General features: G+C 36.6%; 1 pseudogene; it reads right to left on the bottom strand.

The window, feature by feature from the left end:
• Nucleotides 1–1,836: 1,836 nt before the first annotated feature.
• LOC103581554 lies at nucleotides 1,837–2,735 on the bottom strand (annotated as a pseudogene).
• Between the last annotated feature and the right edge of the window lie 3,418 nt (nucleotides 2,736–6,153).

The raw sequence follows: 6,153 nt of genomic DNA, 5'->3' as shown, positions 1-6,153 counted from the left end.
AAAAAAATAAAGCTGGAGACATATCACTACCTGACTTTAAACTATACTACTAAGTTATGGTAACCAAAACAGCATGGTACTGGCATAAAAACAGACACACAGACTAATGGAACAGAATAGAGAACCCAGAAATCAACCCATGCACCTACAGCCATCTGAACTTCATCAAAGGCATCAAGACTACACGCTGAGGAAGTGACTGTCTTTTCAGTAAATGGTGCTAGGAAAATTGGACATTCATATGTAGGAGAATGAAACTAGATCCATACCTCTCACCATATACCAAAATCAACTCAAAATGGATTAAAGAATTAAATATACATCCTGAAACAACAAAACTCCTTAAAGAAAACATAGGGGAAACACTGCAGGAAGTAGGATGGAGTACAGACTTTATGAATATGACCCCAAAAGCATGGGCAACAAAAGGAAAAATAAACAAATGGGATTATATCAAACTAAAAAGCTTTTGCAAAGCAAAAGAAACAATTAACAGAGTGAAAAGAGAACCAACAGAGTGGGAGGAAATATTTGCAAAATATTTATCTTACAAAGGATTAATATTCAGAATATACAAGGAACTCAAACAACTTAACAGCAAAAAACCAAGTAACCCAATTAAAAAATGGGCAAAGGAGCTAAATAGGCATTTCTCAAAGGAAGATATGTGCAGGGCCAACAGACACATGAAAAAATGCTCAACATCACTCAGCATTTGGGAAATGCAAATCAAAACCACTTTGAGATACCATCTCACTCCAGTTAGGATGGCTAATAATCAAAAGACTGAGAATAATAAATGCTGGTGAGGATGCAGAGAAAAAGGAGCCCTCCTACACTGCTGGCAGAACTGCAAAATGATGCAGCCTTTGTAGAAAATGGTATAGAGGTTCCTCAAACAATTACAGATAGATCTACCATATGACCCAGCTATCCCACTGATGGGTATATTCTCAAAGGAATGGAAATCATCATGTCGAAGAGATATGTGTACTCCCGTTTTCAGTGCAGCTCTAGTTATAATAGCCAAGAGTTGGAACCAGCCTAAATGCCCATCATCAGATGAGTGGATAAGGAAAATGTGGTATATCTACACAATGGGATACTACTCTGCTGCCAAAAAAAAAAGAAAAAGAAAAAGAAAAAAGAAATACTACCATTTGCAGCAACATGGATGGACTTAGAGGAAATTTTATTAAGTGAGATAAGGCACAGAAAGAGAAATACCACATGTTCTCACTTATATGTGGGAGCTAATAAAAATAAATAATTAAATATACAAACAAATTGGGGGGTGGGAAGAAGACACAACGATCACAACAATTCCTTGAACTTGTTAAGAAAAATGAACAGATGTGATGTTCATGGGGGACGTGGGGGGAGGGTGTGAGGAAAATGAGGAACTGGCAAATGGACATGAAAATCTAATACATTGCATATAGATAAATTAAAATAATAATAATAAAAAGAAGTCGTGAGGCCTTAAGATCCTTTTTTCTGGCCCTTCATGCTCACTTATGTTTCTACACAGAAGGTTTAAAGACTGTTTGGGGAAAAAGAATCATATCTTGGCTATTAGATTCCTTGTTGAAGGCTATCAGATGGATAGCTATTCACCAGGCAATTAGCCTAAAGCTCTTCAGTAATGAAAGCAAAATAAAAATATTTAATTGTCCTATTGAAACCTTTTACTCTGGTTTTTTTGGTGCTTAAGGAAAGAGCTTGCCCATACTACACTGTGACCTAGACTTATGACATCAATTCGTATTTGGCCAGACTTCATTCTTAGAAGGTCTATTCAGTTGATATATGGCACTTAACTGACGATTTTTTTTTTCACGTAAGCTTTAACAAAATCTCATAAGCCACACTGATTATGCACCAAGACGTGAGGGAACTATGGTAATTCGGATCAGGCAGCTCTGAAAACATTTGTTAGTTTTCTGTCTTGTACTAGCCAGAATTTTGGAAAACCTTGGTGAAAGACTAAAATTTCTCACCAATATGAGACTGTATGTGAGTTTTTACAACATTAATTGGAAGAACAAGAATCTCAATATGGTACCCAAAATACCTCCACAGATAAAATGATTGGCAAAATGAGCACTGCGAGTCATTGCAGTAGGCAGATGCTCCTTAACAGAGCCTCAAAGGCTGAAAAAGAGGACACTGCTGAATCTATTACAGAAAAGAATGGGCGTCAAGCTTCAATAATGCTCTCCAATTCCACGGAATCTCAGTGCCTTGAAAGCCTGATAAGTGTGTGTAAATTGGCCATGCTTGTGGTCATGAAGCAATGTCTGAACTTTATCTAAGGGAGTGAAAACTGCTTCTGTTGTCCTTGCAAGTACTACTGCCATGGTATGGGTTGAAAACTGGAGTACTGACATGCTTATGGAGAAGGTAAGAAAAATCCTCATTCAGACCAAGCATAAATGCAAGTGCAGTTGTCTTCTTCATTTATGCGGGAAGGAAGCCACAATACAAGTTTTGAAATCCATCCTTCCTCAACTGAAGTATTGCATCATGGATTTGATTCCATACAGATGTTGCCAAAAGAAGACATTCTGGACAGGAAATAGGATTGCTACATTGCTAAAAGCTGCACAGCAGTCACACAAATAGTGAAGCTTCATTTCACTAACATTTGTAATATGAGGCAATATATCTTGTTTTGAAGATGTTAGGATTGGTGACCTCTTTTCATTAGCTCCTAACTCCATCATGTTGCTGAAAATTTTTCCTCTTCATGAAGGTTTGGGTTTTTTTGTTTTGTTTTGTTTTTGTTTTTTACCTGTTACTTGAAAGTTGAAGAGAATTCACCTGTAACACAATCTGGGCCTGGTGTTTGGGGGGATGATTGCTTTTTGATAACTTTCCCAATTTCTTTCATTGTTACTGGTCTGTTATGTTCTCTTTTGAAATCAATTTTGATAATCGAATTTCTTGTCACTGTAGGCATCCCATAGGACAGTGGGCAAATGAGCCTGTGACCCAGTGCCCACACAGGCACAAACTTTGACCCTATGCTAATAATTTAAATTTTTATTTTATTTTTTCTTACTTAGAATGCCATTAAGGGGCAAATAAAAAGCATCATAACATATCAAAAAGACCATAGAGAAAAATATATATTTCTATTTTAGAATTTTAATGGTATTAGTTTTTGGCTTTTTGAAAAGAAATGAACATTTTAATTTTGCACTGGGACCTACAAACTATATAGCTGTCCCTGCTAAATATAGAAACCAGAGAACCTGGAGACATGGCTAATTCTAGAATCCGATGAGCTACATACAAAATGAGCCTGAGAGCATGCCTGGGGTCCTAGGCAGTATCCAAGGCTGCCCCCTCTTCCCAGAAGAAGACAAGGAACAGAGCATACCCAGGATCCTAGGTAAGAGCCAAAGGCAGCATCCCCCACCCAGTAGCAGGCAAGGAGCACTACCAAAAACACCAGGTCCACATGGTGGCCCATGACAGCCACTGCCACAGCCACAGCTGCTGCAAAGTGGCTCAAGGTCACAACAGCAGCCACAGATGCCATGTGGGTGGCCCACCACACACTTGACTGTATAAACATAAGGAATATCACCAGCAGAGACCAGAAAAAAAGATAAAATCTCTCTCCTCAAAGCCCACTCCAGAGTAATAAAAGCAGTGGCTCTACTAGATGACCAGACATCAACATAGAGATACTAGAAATACAAAAACCCAAGAAAATATGACACCACCAAAAGAATACAGTAATTCTCAAATACCAGTCCCTATACAGCAGGAAACTCTTGAAATGACTGAAAGGAATTCTGAGCAACAATCTTAAGGAAACTCAATGAGATATCAGAAGACTCAGACATAATAAGAAATAAGGGGGAAAAAATCCAGAATTTGAAGGCTGAATTATAAAAAGAGATTAATACCTTAAAAAAAAGAATGTAACAGAATTCATGGAACTGAAAGATTCATTTGACAAAATAAAAAAACACAACTGAGAGTTTACATAGCAGACTAAAACAAGCAGAAGAAATAATTTCTGATCTCAAAGATAGTCTTTTCAAAATAATCCAGTTGGACAAAAAAAGGAAAAAAGAATTTTAAGAAATTAAGAAAATATGAGAGCTAGCAGACAACCTTAAGTACACAAACATTTAAATCACAGGTGCTCCAGAGGGGAGAAGAAAGGAAAAGACATTGAAAACCTATTTAATGAAATAATAATGGAAAACTTTTCAGGTATAGAGAGAAACATGAAACTTCAGATCCAGGAGGCCCAGAGATCCCCAAACAGATTCAATCCAAAAAGATCTTCTCCAAGATATATTGTAGTTAAACTGGCAAAGCTCAAAGACAGAGAGAGAATCCTAAAAGCAGCAAGAGAAAAATGTAAAGTCACCTATAAGGGAGCCCTTATCAGACTAACAGTGGACTTCTCAACTGAAACTCTACAGGTGAGAAGAAAATGGGATGACATATTGAAAATACTAAAGAAAAAAAAAAAACAACTGCCAGCCAAGAACACTACACCAAGAAGGCTATCCTTCAGAAATGAAGGAGAAATAGTGTATTTCCCAGACAAACAAAAGCTGCAGGAGTTCACCACCACAAAACCAGCCGAACAAGAAATCCTCAAGGGAATCCTGCATCTAGAATCTGAAAAAGAAAAACCAAATGGTAAACACAACACAAGTGCAAAGAAGAAAGAAAAAACAAACTAAATCTTACCACCTTAAAAAAAAATCAAACAATGAAGATGAGTAATAAAAGTAGAAGAAACTAACAAAAGATATTTAAAATGTCTAAACGAAAAGTGATAAAATGCCAACTGCCATGAGCCATCCTGCTATAGGGAATGGCATTGGAGCCTGAGTGATACCCCTTGTTCTGCAGGCTACAAGGGGGTTCCATGTGTTTGGTATGACTCCATGGAAGTTCTCGTTTGTTCACCTTTGGTTGCTTGACGAGGCTTCCCAGAATTAAACAGCCTAACCTTTTGGTTTAGTATGGCTTTGGGAAATTCCCTGCAGTTTCTCAAAGGACATGTTAAAGTGCATCAAAATTAACTGGTTTATTTAAAGGGCATTGTCAGTACTAAAGGTGTTAAGGGCATTGTCAGTACTAAAGGTGTTTTTGATGCATGTTCCCGGTATGGGTTTGCTCCATTTAATTTTGTCGTTAATCTTCATTGTTAGTGATGTGTGCATGGACCCATTTTGGCTGTGGTCATGCTCTTGTATGTGTGGAATGAAGTTATTATGTTGGATTTCTATCCACATTCCCGCAGGGAGATGGTGGGTCCGAGTGCAGTAATGTTTATAACTAAGTGATCATCAACCAGTTACAGATTTCTTTGTTTCTCCCCACTCCCATAGTTTCACTTGATTTACCAAGAACATGTTGTTTCCCTAGTAATAATAAGAATGATATATTGTGTTTTTGTTAGTTTGAGTAGGATCATTTAACTTTTCACTTTGTTCCTTGTACTGTTCCCAGAGTCAATTGGTAAAAAAAATTAGAAAGTTTTACTATAAAGATGAATAGGTAAAATAATAAAAATATATAAAAAGGTTTTTGATATTCATACATTTTGTTTAGATTAGTTAATAGTATAATAGTTTTTAAAATAGTAGTATAAAATATAATAGAATGATATAATCAAGTTTCATTATATAAAATCATGTTGTATATATTGTGATTTTGGTCATAAACTAGAATAATAAATATAAACATAAGACATTAAATTGTTAAATATAAATGTAAGTAAGATTTTATAAGAATTTAGAATATAACTTTATGTGTAAGTTTAAAAGGTCAAAAATTGTGATTCGGACCAAAAGTCTGATGCTCTCTAATGCCAAGCATGCTGCTATTGTGTGGTTTCCTGGCCACAAGCCACAGGCTTTGGGGTAAACTATTGATGCATGAGAGGGTGCTTTTATCACAGCATGAATGCTTTGGAACATTCTGATTTTTCTTTTCCTATAGAGATAAAATAATAAATGTTTTGATTAAAAGATAAATCATCATCATTCAAAATGGAGACGGGTCTGGAGCGCCCGCATCAGGAAACAGCGCGATCCTGAGAGCTGTGTGCTGTGATACCAGAGTATTGACTGCATTTCCAAGAGCAACAAAGGACGAATAAATCTTTCAACA

This window comes from Galeopterus variegatus, unplaced genomic scaffold, assembly GCF_000696425.1.
Source record: "Galeopterus variegatus unplaced genomic scaffold, G_variegatus-3.0.2 Scaffold13326, whole genome shotgun sequence".
In the NCBI taxonomy this organism is placed as follows: domain Eukaryota; kingdom Metazoa; phylum Chordata; class Mammalia; order Dermoptera; family Cynocephalidae; genus Galeopterus; species Galeopterus variegatus.
The sequence above is the reverse complement of the archived record's forward strand: the minus strand, read 5'-3'. Positions and strand labels throughout refer to the sequence as shown.